Below are 15,094 nucleotides of genomic sequence, written 5' to 3' on the forward strand. Positions count from 1 at the left end.
TGCAAACATTTTACAATTTTACATGAGATCAAAGCACTAAAGTGCTTCAGAAGAATGAAGAAGATATTGTGCAAAAAAGTTTACAATTTTTCATTAGATGAAACTTCCAAAACACTAAACACCAATAAATAAAAGGAAATACAATTTAAAAATTAGTGCATTATATCAGGAAGTTTGCAAAAGTGAGGTGATCATTAACTAAAGTGCATAGGATATTTTTGTAACATCCAGCTGTTCCTAATGTTATTTAGGTCTTTTGTCATTTTATAGAAACCAAATTCTAGTTTTAAGCAACATCTGATGTTACAGCAAAAACCAGTAGCTGCTTCTTGAACAGTATTGTTTTCAATTCTCCTCTTCCTGGTCACATAAATTGAGTTTTGCCTCTTCAGAGATAAAATTTAAAAGCTGCCACTTTCTCTGATTCGATTTATTGTACCCAGCACCGTAGATGAATTTCCTGATATTAAAATTTTCACTGAACAGATTAAAAACATTCGTTAGAAGAGTGAAGAGCACTGCAAGTCTCCCACACTCACTGAAAGTTCAGACAGCCCAGGTGTGGCTCCACTGCAGACATCCAACCTGGATTCATGCACTAGTGGTTCCTTCAGTAACCAGAAGAGAGAGTCAGAGCTTTTTCCTCGGCTGCTTTTAAATAGGGCCCATGACTTAAAAACACCATGATAAAACAGAGGCAAACCGTTTAACTTTAGAAACGTAGAGTCCATTAAAAACAGTGCAGCATCCAGGTCCAAGTTACTCACACGTTTGAATATGCAGCTGGCCACCTCTCTCCACGTCAGATCCGCTGGTCCGGTCAGAAACCGCTGGATGAACTGTAATCACCAGGTTGTTTATCACTAACACTCGACCTCTGTACAACATTCTGGGGAGCAACCATTTCCATTTCTTAAGTTTCCATTCTTTTTTTTCAATGACACCCTCCCAGTTTTTCCTGGTTGTTGTCTCATTTCCCAGGTACACACCGAGACATTTGAGACCATCAGTCTTCCAACACAAGTTTTGAGGAAGAACCGGGAGGTTGCCATGCCACTCACCAACAGCAAGGGGCTTCACTTTTGTTCCAGTTTACTTTTGCAGCAGTTAAAACATTGAATGAGTTTGTCAAACCCACCAAAACATCAACATCCCTTTGGTTTTTGATGAGAACAACAACATCATCAGCATAGGCAGATAAAAGAATGCTCTCTCTAACACCAGGTAAAATCAAACCGTCGATAGAAAGAAAGAAAGAAATATTTGATTTTTGCAATAACACTTTAATCACATTCAAACATTTTACAATTTTACATTAGATGAAAGCACTAAAGTGCTTCAGAAGAAGAAGATTTTGTGCAAAAACACTTCAATCACATTAAGAAAATTTTACAATTTTTCATTAGATGAAACTTCAAAAACACTTAACACCAATAAATAAAAGAAAATACAATTTAAAAATTACTGCATTATATCAGGACGTTTGCAAAAGTGAGGTGATCATCAACTAAAGAAAGACAGAAATAAATCCTCCTTAAGGTAATTAAATATAAGTGTGTTAAAAACAATGGCAAAACATAAACCTACTGAAAGTGTAAAAAAAAATAAAACTATTACAACTGAATTTATTTTATTACATCTGTGCTTGTCCTTCTTCTCAGCTCCCCAACTGTTCTCACAACCCCCCTCCCACCTGCTGGATTCACGTTTGTCCTTTTCATGCCTGGGGGGAGGTGACAAGCCTGATAGATGTGTTAACCATCACCTCCATCACCTGAGAGAATGTTTCCACCCCAAAATAGACAGACAGATGTATGTGACTGGTGTGGGTGGGTTGGTGCTGAGGAACTTTTTTCTACTTCCTGTTTGTTGTGTCATAAATATTGAATAATGCATTATTTCATGTTATAAACATTCTTATTAAGGTAAGGCCCATGAAGAAGACGGTCATGTTGCACACATACCTGCAGGTACAAAGAAGCACAAGATCAACACACTCTTTTCTTTTTCTTGACCCTTGGGCTCACTGAGTCCTTTCAGTCCTGACCTTTGACTTCCCTTCGAACACACTCACACTCTCTCTCACATACACACACACACACATACACACACACACACACACACATACGTACATTCATGGTTCCTGCAAGATGACATGTGATCAATTTCATGATGACTTTTCTCTTTTTATGGACAAGAACATAAAAATGACCGTCAACCCCTTCATGTCCTTTGTGTCTACTGTTGGTTAAAGTGTTGGTTTACCTTCACTAAGGTAATGTACCCACAGTCAGCTGTCCAGAGAAAGAAAAGCTTCACCCACTAGACTGTTCATTAAGTTCTCATACCAGTGAAAGAATGAGAAAGCGTTCTTGGTTCCCACTGATGTTGCATCGAGGAACAGAAGGCAGCGTGGCCACGTGCCATCATATTTTTTGGTATTTTTCAGATCTGTGTGGTAACATTTTCCGCACGCCACGTGACACGTAAAGTTTTGTAAGAAGTCACGTGTGTTGACAGGTAAGCAGAGACATTTCATTTGCATTGGCATGTTAATGCCGTGCTGCTTAGGTGTGGTTTCATGTGTACTCATTTAGCCCTAGGGTAGCCTGAGGCTCCTCTAAGGAGGAGGCTTTTTAAATTTTTACCTTCTGTTCAGAATGCATGTGGTTGAGAGAGCGTAAATCTTTTTCTTTCTTTTTTTTCTGTTGTTGTTGTTGTAGGACATAGCCAGCTCAAACCGGCCGTGAGGCAGTTACAAGCTGGTTTTTATGGCGTGTCTGGGTCGCTCAGCAGGAATTAAAGAGCACAAATAAATACCCAGACACACGGAAAAGGGTTTATGATGCACACAAGAGAATGCACAAGTAAATTAGTAAAGAGTGTACAAACATTGACCATATCACGCACACGTCCGGATCTACGAAGGTGGAGTTTTGTTTTTATTTAAAGCAGGAAGACGTGCTGCTGATCCATGTAAGGACTGTAATAAAGAAATCTTCCTCATTTACAGATCACACGACATCAGCTGACTCATCACTGAGGAAGACCACCCAAGATCATCAGAAAACCACATCACGTAGCACACCATTTACACGTATGTGCTTTAACATAGGCACGAACATGAGAACTCCCTGTCATCCAATACGTGCATGTGTTGGTATTTGTGTGCATGAACACCAGAGCGTTTGAGCTTTGCATGTCAGAGCCGTGAATCATGTTATGTAACAGACCACAGCGACGTCCAATCACAACCCCCCCGTGTTGCTTGGTTAGCATGAGCTGCTTCTGCTGCGGCAATGATGGCATCTCATCCGAGCCAATCCTCAAGCCGCCTCATCAATACATCAGCCGAAGAACCAACCGGGAGCCGAGGTCATCCGGAGCAAAGTTTACGAGCATTCAGAGAACTGGGCGTAAACGTTCTGCTGCCCAGTCCAGTTGGATGCTGTTAAATAATTTACGAGCAGAATCCTGGTGGAGCTTCACGTGTCTGGGCAGAGGACGGCCCCCACAGACGTCCATCCATGACGGTTTTCAGATGAACCCCCCCAGTAGATTAGGCCTAATGTTGGCTTGATGGTGGTTTTCCTCAGGATGTCTTCCACAATGCATCCTCCACCGTCCCGACTAGAACAAGAAGAAGAAGAAGGAGGAGAAGAAGAAGAAGAAGAACTAAGAACTAACGATTTTTATTACCCTGTGAGATGCATGAAGCATCATGTCTGTATGGATGATTGAAAGCAAAACCTGCCAACGTCATAAATCACACCAGACTCAGACGGTTTACTGCTAAAAAAGAGGACACGTGACCCAAAGGTACGTCCTCATGAGGATTCCATGAAGGCTCGACAGCGACATGTAGCTGAGAAACTCAATCTCATCCTTCCTTCCTGATAGCTAAGACGAAGACGCGTCCACAACAACTAAATACAACAACATCAACTGAAACATCAGGGCCTGATGTTCCCCAGCTCCGCTCCCACAGCCGCTGGTATTCCAGCCTGCATTCCACGCCGATATCGACAGGAAATCAGGGGATCACTGTCCTTCTCCTCTCATACAGCAGCTCAGCAAAAGTATGCCCATCAAAGCCATGTGGGCTGCAGGAACAACATTCCCAGGCTATGGACAAAAGATCTGTGGTAGATTTGAGCATCTTTGCTTCATGGCAGTGAAGCAAACAATGGAGGTGACTATTTAAGACAAAAATGACTCCTGCATATTTAGCGTTTCATCAAATGTTCCTGATATAGATCCCAAAGAAAACCACCATTGAAGAAATACTGCTTTTCTGAAGCATCTATCAATGTATTTGATGTAAATGTGATTCTGGATTGTCAGGGTAGGTCCGATACACGTAGATTTTTGTATTGCTTTCTTTTTTAACAGTGTGGTTTGTGTTACAGAACCAATTACTCACAGTAAGTCCCTGCTTCTTCCTTCCGTGATTATCATTTACATTGTCAACAGGTTCTGCAGATGATTCCCTCTGTGTGTTTTACCTCGCGACTTGAAGAACGATGACAGCTCAGAGCAGCGGAGGCTGCGATATTAAAGCAAACATTTTGTTTGCTGTTTGGTGCAGCTGCTTAAGCCACAAAGCTTATTCTGTTTATTTTGTTCTCAATATCAGGTTAGCACTTTTCTAGCATTTGTTCATCAAGATGACACGTGGCTGCTGGAAATTAAATTAGGTTGTCTGTAAGGAAGCCCCGTCATGCCCTGGCGATGCATCCGGGGTGTACCCTGCCTCTCTCCACTAGTATGCCGCCATGCCTCTAATATTTCAACATATGTGGATAAAAGTGACTGATATCCGTCACTGACTTGTTCTCATGTTGAATAGATTTGAATTCAAATCTGGACAGAAACAGCCTCTAACCTTCTGTTAAATATGACCGGAAGAAAATTCCCCTGAATCTTTTACCCGACAGGATGACTTTGATCTATAAACAGTTATAAAGCAGCGCAATCACCGACCCTCAGGGAAAAAACCTGAGCACTTACATAGAAAAACAAACAAGCTTCCAGTCCAGAGATAAGCTGCTTTCAGCAAATCCTAATGAAAAGGGAATCATGGGGGAAAAAAGGAAAGAATCTGAGGCGGATTAAGACACATGAGTGACATCAGGTTAGAAGGCTGCTATAAAAGGTTGTGTCCTGGGTGTGTTGTTTTTCCTGTGGCCCACAGGAGCAAAACATTTTTACAAGAATTGATTATTTTATGTACAGTATATATTTAGAGGTTATATATAGAGGTGGTGGTGGGGTCTTGGATGTAAAGACATTGTGTTCTCTACAGCCTCCATGATGTAATTCAGGCATCTGTGGTTCCTGGTGCACAAGTCAGCCCAGAGCGAACCTCCGTCCAGCGCACGCTCCACTGGACACGTGCACCCCATCCCATCCGCTGGGGATTCTGGGTATTGACCTGATGTGATCCACATGAACAGGACTGAGATCTGCTTGTCTTTGTACATTTACTTCATTTTCATTTAAAAAAAAAAAAGTCTTCAGTTGTAAAAATATTGTAACGCACTGACCATCAAGTGGATCTAATCAAGACAGGACGCAGATCAGATATTGCACATTTTAGTTTTTATTAAAACAAAATCCGTAACAGGACACACATTTATGTGAAAGGTACAGAGCCTACAGTACTTTGTGACAAAAAGTCAATTCTTTTGTTTAATCAGTCAAAACATCCCAAACAAAACTTCATCTTTCTAAAAGTGACCCACGGAGAACAAAGTCTAGACTCTCCCACCGTCACACAGGACGAAGATTTGCTCTGCACACTTCAGCTGAGATTCTGATGCTAAGTCAGCCATTGGGAAAATGAAAGATGACAGTCTTGTTTTTTGTCTCGTTTGAACCTGCTGCCTCAAATACCAAAAATGTTTGAGTCATTATTTTTCACATTGACCGTCAGGCATTTTAAAAACGTCTCATCGACTTAAAGTCATTTTATTTTCCGCGTTACTGCCACCTCTCTCTGCAAGAACTGATGTTAAAATAAAGGCGTTGAGCCCAATTTCACGATAATCCTCACTTCCAGTTCCCACCAATGACCTTCTCCCCATTCTTTTGTCTCTACGGTTCAGAACCAGGTCATATAGTGACGCATCACCGGTTAGCCAATGGGTTACGTCTCGGGCCCAGCATCACTGATATGGCAATGCAAGATGTTTGCCCAGTGATGTGCGAGAGGGAGGGTACTGGGAGGAGCTTCTGGCGTGGCCAGATGGGCACGTGGCGCCCAACGTGTCATCAGCCTGTCACAGGGCATCGCATCAGACGGCGAGCAGGCATGCGCGTTCTAATACAAGAAAAAAAAAAAAAAAAGGGCGTTCAGAACAACAGCCGTCATTTTGCATCAGACGTGTTTGTGAGGCACGGAAATGTGGGAATAAAGTGCAAACGCCCGTTTTTTGGAACCAACCTCACACTCATAGCACCCACTGAGGACAAACAAGCCTCCAAAAGATGAAGATGGCCCCAATATTATTCTGCAAGGTTACAAAAATGGCCGCCAAAGCCTTAACACGAAAGATTGAACTCCTCGCAAATGATGAAGAAAACTTGAACAAACCCCAGACTCTTCTCCTTTGAATGCATCAAAGCATTACGTTCCTAATCCACGCTTTTTGCGTGCAGTGGACTACCAACACTGAGAAAACCCTTCCTACGATACAAGCTGTTCTTTTTTTGGTTTTTTTTGCTGACTCGTTACTAAATTGGGCATGTGCGTGCCAAGGAAGCATTAACAGACAGACTCAGAATGTCTGCAGCCTGTTGCATACATATGACAACTCCGATCCTGCTCCAGGAAACACTTTGCAGTAACTGTTCTAACTCAACTCAGATGGGTTTCATTAGCAGAGAGAGAGACAGAGAGAAGTTTTTGGATTTCCAAACATCTATTTCAAATATGTTCACAGCTTTATTAACTCATGACAAGAAATATTCATTCATCAATAAAAAAAACGAGACTCCTTTACGGTCTGCACACTCATGCAATGCTTAGTAAGGTTAATCGTAGATGCTGCTTGAAGAGTTCGTAACGTCTCGTTAAAATCTGTTACGGACTTACTGTATGAACGTTAAAAAGTAGAGTAGCTTTACGTCCCTTTTGCAGATCTATTGCATCCGTTTTAAAGAAACACTTGTGTAAATATTCATTGAATTTCATACCCGACGGGTTCATTTCACGAGCATTTCTATCTAGTTAGTGAACACAGCACCCGGTGCGTTCACAGAATCCAGCAAGGTTCTCCTGTGTAGGAAGGAAAAACAAACGAAAAAACGCTAACTTCAATCCTCTCCTTAAAAAAAAAAAAACTTTCCGAGCATGCCATCACTTCGTTACAACGGACATCTCAATTGCATTCAGCCTTCCAGTTTTAAGGCATTGCTGTTCGTTGTGTTCGAGGCTACCCGGACGAGCCTCGAACGGCGGAAGAATTCACAGTATTGGAGGGCTTCGCCCTTTTGAACAGTGTTGGCGGCATCTTGCAAGCATGTACCATTGTAACGACTAATGGTTAAACTCAGATGGAAGTCAGCTGGTTATTTCCCACCCAAACCAGTCCAATTGACTAACCCTATCCATGACACCCCCAGAGTGAGCCTCCCCCACAAAGCCCTCAAGGTTCAAGAGCAGGCAGTACAGAAAACACTTAAAAACAACCCTGAAATCTCCACCCATGATGGGGGAGACTACTCGTAGATTGAGTAGCGAGTGTGATAATGTCTGAGGTAAGAAAAGTGTCCTCCTGGCGGACACAACGGGGTGGACCCTGCTTCTGTCGCTTCTCATTGGCTTATCCATGATCAGAGTCGGTTGGGGGTGTTTTCAGGGAGCAGGTTGGGCCTGGACCTTCTCCGTCATCTGTTTGGTGCTGTAGTAGGACAGACCCAGGCCCATGATGGCCAGCATCATGGCGATCTGATTGATGGCACGGTCTTGCGGTTGCATCTGCACCTCGCCGGCAACTTGTCTCTGCCAGGAGGGGGAGGGAAGAGACAACAGAGGTCAGAGGTCAGAGTCAGTAGAAACAATGAGGCATTCAAGAACATGTTGGCTGTCAACAAACGGACCAAACTCACACTTCAAACAACCAACATCCCCAACTCACTTTCAACAGACTTCAGCCACATGACCAAATCTTTAACAGGAGAAAGAACTTGGGGAGAAAAAAAGATTCTCTTTCCTTTCTGGATAAATTTATTGAACATATATCTCATTCAAAGGCTGTAAGATGCCTGCCTGCAAAGAGACTTTGCAACAACAGACAGAAGTCCGTCATAGTGCGATTTCCCTTCCACAGTAACAGAAAACTGTCGCACTAATGCGTCGAGCCTTACATAACAGCGGGTCAGTTCTCTCGGTCTGTTGAACTTCTTCAGTCAGAGGCGACAGCCTTTGTTCCCAAATTAGTGCAAATAAGGGAACAAAGAATTTATAGGGTAGTTGTGATATAAGGAGAGCCCCCACTGGTGAGGAGATTACAATGACAGCAGGAGGAACAATGAAAGGATAGTAAATGATATCACACTGATTAGTGTCACCCCTAATTATATTGGTCATCAAAGCCGATTGTGGGTCACAGACCAGCGCCGGGCCTCATGTATAGAAGTGGCTCAAATTAGAACCAGTTTTGGTGCCAAATCACAAAATCAAAAGACAAACCTATGGATAGGAAGATGCATATTTATAATTTATAGAGTAGTGAAGCTGCACATACCTGGAGGAGGCGGAAGTATCCCGGCGTCAGTCTGCCCAGCCTGATGATCATATCTGCCAATGTGAGGTGGCTCAGAATGAGGGGAGCCAAATGTCTCTGTGGGGGGATAAAAAAGGAGAATTGACGGAATTTGAATGGGCAGAAATGGCCAATTGAACGATTACGAAACACCTCAAGAAATATACCATCTTGTGTCAGTACTTCTGAAACAAGAGGCATCAAATAGTCTAAATTACTATGGAAGTAAAATTTGCTTCCAAGAGAGAAAAAAAAAAAATACCCGGGCAGAGCTTGAGATTAAATCCCTCTTGCCTGCAATCAGGGGACGTTAAGATTAAAAATAAACTGCAAAGACACCCAAATTATGAGTTCCTGTCACATATGGAACCATTTTTAAGGGTAACTTCCATTCTAACCTCAGAGCTCTCTGCTATCAAATCGCTTCTGAATGAAGACAACAGAGCGTCTATTCCTCAGTTTATGACGCAGCAAAGAAAGTCATTTCATTCAAGCATGCATGGACAGCCCCGTTTGTAATTGAAGAATACAGCCTTTCACGTGATTGTTGGTAAGGAACACCAAAAAGAATGTATGGATGAAAGACTGAAGAACTCAAAAATGCCTGACAGCGAGAAGCAAAGACTTTCCAGACATTGCAAACTCTGTTGTCTGCACGTGTGATGCCCCGGGAAGGATGGAGGATTGCGGAGCAGGGAAAACATGTGAAAATCATTACTGTGCCAACCTGATTACACACTCTTTACAGAAAAAGAAATGTAATCCAAGCAAAGTTGCTCCTTTAACAGCAACTCAGATTTGTCTGAAAAGCGACGGTTCCCTGTTCCTCACCTGTAAGATGCCCTCTGAGCCAGAAACAGACCGGCGGGACTCGTCTAAGTCTCGGTCAGGCTGAAAAATCCCGACAGATTCCAAACAGAGTGACGAAATTCTGAAAACTGCTGAGAGATCCTTCACTGTACTCCGCCTTTTTATACAGCCCAGCTCTTGTCCAACTAGATCTGCGGGCTTGCCTAAAAACAAACACGCCCACGCTGCCAAAATGCATTACTCTCACCAGGTCGCTCCACCGAACACGCCTCTTACACACCCTTTCCCCGCCCCCTCAAAAAAACAAGGAAAACCCTTTGGGATCACTTAGATATGATTGGCACATTTTATTGTCCGGTCAGGGTAAATAGAAAACAATATAGAGTGTGTGAGTGAGGATCGGGTTACAGAAACTGCTTGATGCGTCCATTTATTCTACATTAGTGCAGAAATGATGCATCGCAGACATCAGAACGACCCAATGGGAACCCAACGCGTCAAAAAGACCCAATAGGAACCCAACGCGTCAAAAAGACCCAATGGGAACCCAATGCATCAGAACGACCCAATGGTAACCCAACGCGCCAGAACAACCCAATGGGAACCCAACGCGCCTGAACAACTCAATGGGAACCCAACGCGTCACAACGACCAAATGGGAACCCAACGTCTCACAATGACCCAATGGGAACCCCATGCGTCAGAACGACCCAAAGGGAACCCAACGAGTCAGAACGACCCAAAGGGAACCCAGCGCGTCAGAACGATCCAACAGGAACCCAATGAATCATAACGATCAACGAAACCCAACAAATTGATTGTTGTCTGAGTTCTAAAAGTACCTCTACCGGATGTCAACAGGACGTTTAAGCGCTACTGGAAAGATATTCACAGGTAGGTACAAGTTCTGACTTGGAGCAGTCACTGCAAGAATTTGGCCTCTCATTCACGCTGGATATAGTTAATCGGGGTGACAGTTTGTTGGCAATCAGCAACCAATAAATAAAGGTATGATTTGTTGTGACTGAAAGAAGACAGACAACATATTCCGTTCTGTGACTCCTCTGTTTCGTTCAAACTGGACCAACACCAGGTGTGATGTGTTCAACATGCTGCATTAAAGTCTACATATTTCACCATCTCCCCAGTTATAAGTGGTTGTTTTATGGATTTGTTGTTTGAATTACTCATGGCTGTGGGTCCAGTTGAGGACCGCCGCTGTGTGCGATGTTCCTAAACCTGCTGATGTCTCTATTTTAGTCATTTGTAATGATGTTGTTCCTTTGTTTGCATCAAATATGGGCAGAAAACAACCTTGGTTAAGATTACCTTGAGGCTAATTTAATGATCCCGCCTTTTTCACGCCTCGCTTCTCATGTCAACATGAGAAGAGAGTACAGGAGTACAGGAGACAGAATCAAAACGTCACTCATCCGAATGCGTAACATTCTTAACTGGCAGCTGTCTCCTCACTGGTTAGGAGTGGTTCTCGACATTTTCTGGTGGAGTCCAGGTGAGTCAGCTGCAGACTATTCTGGTCTACCTGAGGTTAGACATGAAAGCGAGAGGGTGTGTCCACATATCTGACCTGATTTCAAAACGCCCGTGGTAAACAGAGTGAATGAGAGATTGTGGGAAGCAATGGTCGCAAAAAACAAGTGAAGCAACGTGTTTCTGAGTTATACTTTGGACTCATTTCCAATGAAAAAGGTCTTCATAACGTTGGTCGTAATAATTATTCCTCAGTTCATTTACATAAAATGATGAAGTAATGATAATAACGGCATTAATCCAGAAAGTACCAAATCTTTTTAAAATGCACCATCTCTCCACAGAGATTGCTCACACTATAAATCTAAAATGTGTTTTACTTTCTGTAGCTTCACCAGATGTGTCTACGGTTATCGGGCACATTGTGTTCTCTTCTACAAGCAGCCAATGAAATTAGCTCGTTTCCATCTACTTGGTGCCGCCTTTCCCCCCCGTGAGGGGCTGGGAATCTTTTTAATATGTTTGGACAATGGCAGTGTGCAACATGGAAGCGCGAGCACAGGAGCAGCACAACCAATGACAAGATACTTCATGATGACATCACCAGCGCCACCCCACCATCCACGCTGATGAAGGAGCCAAGTGAACGACGGCTGTCGTTTTTTTTTTTTTAATTTCTTCACTGTTTAAGTGATGCAAAGGTGACTAACGGGAACAAACTGCTTTTCTTTAAGGGATCTTAAAGCAAAGATCAAAAGTTTATTGGGTTAATACAAAAACTATTTTCCATTAGTGTCATATGGTCAAACCATACATGGCAATGAAGTGCTAGACATCCCTTCCATTTCAGACCCCTGCTATGAAGAAAGTTGACAGCAACACAAAGAAAAAGTTGGTCACAAAATGGCATTAAGATAAGCTGTTACACCCCCTACTGGGAGAAAAGCCCCCACTGAACCAGCACAGGAGTGGGAATCCAATCAAAGAGGAGAAAGTCGCCCAAAAAAAAAAATTTTTCAGCTTTGTGTCCACACATAATGACTTCATATGAATTCTAACAAGTCAAATCTGCAAAAATCCTCATGGCACCAAATTCAAAATCAGGCAAGACATTCAAGCTGCTCGCACTTTCAAGCCAACATCCTGTAAGGAGAAGTTTGTCTGTTTTCCAGTCTCTAAACTGCTGAGGTACAAATTGTACAGGTGGCATGGTTGGCATCAGCGCTCCTCACAAGAAGTTACATAAGCACTGAATTAAACAACAGCCTTTTGACTTTCTACATGAAGAACACTTTAAATCCCCACAGCAACAGCTTGCAATAAATTAAAGGAGATTGAACAGCGTTCAGCTCAATCTGGTAGCAACCACTTACAGAACTAACAAGGTTTACCTTTCACAATAAAAGGTGTGACTTAACTTTTAATTTATGGTGTAGGATTTGTCTAAAAATACCTTTTAACACAGTTATAAATTGAGCTATGCTCCGTAAGCGCAGAATTCCTTCTCCGATTGAGTGACTTTAACAGAAATCCCGTCCTGCAAAGAAAAAACTTCACCACTCAACACGACCAACCACGAACATGTTCCTTGTCTTTTAAACCGCTTGTAACCGTCGGTGACCACGTGCGGCTGTCTCTTCATTAATGACTCAGATCCGCGCTTACCGGAGGCTGCAGGGGGTTCGGGGTCAGCTCTGGGGCCGGTTCGACTCCGTCAGGATGGATGAGAACACTGTGTCCTTTAATGCACAGACATGATGTATGGTCGGCGGGGGTGGGGCACTCCCCACGTACATAGCATGCATGTGAACCGCCTGAACGAATCCCTGCTGCAGAGGAGCCGCTCGTCACATATGTCGGACCACGTGTGTCTGAAACGTAGCCCTCCTTCTATCTGCCGTGGGACGCTTCGGTGTTAAAACACACCTGTACACGTGATGTGGTTTTACTGAAGGATTGGTTGTAATTTGACATGAGGAACATTTAAAAAAAAAATTGCTTATTTGTTGACTTTTAAAGGTGTGGCAGAACAAATTGTGAAAACAACTCATTTGTGATTCGGTCTGAATGCATTGGAGAAATCCATGCATGACGTGCAGCTCCGTGCATATACTTTAAATATCGATTTACATATCATTTAAATATCGATAGAGAGATATATATATATATATACACAGTAATGCAATATTGTAATGCGACTTCTTTGTTTCACTTTGCATGTTTTGGGTACGTTTCCTTTGCGCGCTTGCGTCATCGCGTACGCCCCCCCCCACCCATCGGTATCCACGGGATTCTCTCTACGCGACAGGAGCGCTTAAACTGACTGTCGCTAAGCAACGGGATGATGGCGTTCCTTCCTTGTATTAACTCTCATTTGAATGAGCTAATATTCAACTTGTAACCACGGAGAAGATAAAACTTTTTAAAAAAAAGTTCAACCTGTAAACATGCAACAGTTAAATCTCTACACAACAACAGTCCCTGAATGCCTCAGAAGACCGCAGCTGTTTTTAGTTGATGTGAGTAGAACGTTTTGGGGGAACAGGGGATTGATGATAATCATAATTTACCAATAATAAGTTTTAAAAAAAAGATGCATGAGTTTCCGAACATTTGCATTCATGTCACATGGCTATTTTATGATGAGTGTGTCAATGTTCACCTGCGTGCTTGTTGTACATGGAGGATCATGGGACAGATGTGTTCAGGTACCTGTCACAAGCCCGGATGATTGTGCTCAAAGCTCTCTGGGGGTGACGCTCAGCTTATGTCAGTCATTCTCATCCTCATAGAACGAGTTTGAAATGAGACTCGAGCTAAACATTTCTTGTATTATACAGTGGACACACATTACAACATGATCAGAGCTGGATTTTAATGGAAAAGTCGTGAAATACAATTTTAGTAGAGTGTATGTTGGGTTTGACAGGTTAGAGGTTCCAAAACAAAACGCGTCATGTTTGACCTACATTTATTTCCCATGCTATGAGGGAGACACCGGTGGAATGAGAAAGACTGCAGTGGTGTGATAGCGCCCTCTGGTGGTGGCATGAAGGAAGGACACACAGACTTCATTGCAAAAAAATCAATAAGCCTTGTAATCAATTTAGTTCTTCATGTAAGTATTGTAATATCCTCTGTAATCATTTAGTAATTATCAGTGTTTCAGGTCCAAATCAGGTCATTGGTAAATTTAAAAAATGTAATTTTGGGAGTTAAGATGATGCATGCGTTCTGACATTTTACAGTATTTCTAGTTATCATTGCCATCAATTTGTAATGATTATTGCAAATACTGTAATTCATATCCATATCATGCATTTATTTTGTTTGCTAAAATATGCATCTATCATACATGATAGTTGCATTTGAAGACAACCACTAGTGGTGATAAGGAAATGTTGATCATCTATAACACTATGCTCTGCCAATGCAGACCATACCCTCCTCCTGAATGATTAGTTAATGGTCACATGTTACACAAGGAGGAAATACTGTAGTTACCATGCACCAATACAAAGAAAGACTACTTCCATTTTTCAGCATTCCTCATTAGTGTTTATGTCTTAATAAAATGACAACACAAAGAGTCTGTGAAATTTTTATTTAGGGACCACTGAAGTCAGAAAATCCTTCTCTTCCCGGAACAGAGACATTACTTTTTTCAGTCAACCAGGTTCACATCAAACATGTTTTAGGGATAACAGTATATCAAAACTCTTGACCTAATAACTTTTTTTGTGACATTTTCTACATCTTGTCAACATACAGTGTTTCAAAACATTTGGTAAGCATTTTTATTAGTTTAGCATCAAAAACAAAGAGAGAAAATCCAAAATTCCTAGCCTCCTTCCATCTTTGACAATATTCTTTAGCTGCCTTATGTTTAAAAGCTGGAAAATATGTATTAGTCAGCAGTTCAAAAAGCTAATTAGACTAAAAATACCAAAATGGACGGCAATCATTTTTTAAGTGGATATAAATGTGACAACATAAGTTTTGTTATATCAAGTGCAAGCCAAAAA

The sequence above is a fragment of the Antennarius striatus genome, chromosome 9, assembly GCF_040054535.1.
Source record: "Antennarius striatus isolate MH-2024 chromosome 9, ASM4005453v1, whole genome shotgun sequence".
NCBI classification, from domain to species: Eukaryota; Metazoa; Chordata; class Actinopteri; order Lophiiformes; family Antennariidae; genus Antennarius; species Antennarius striatus.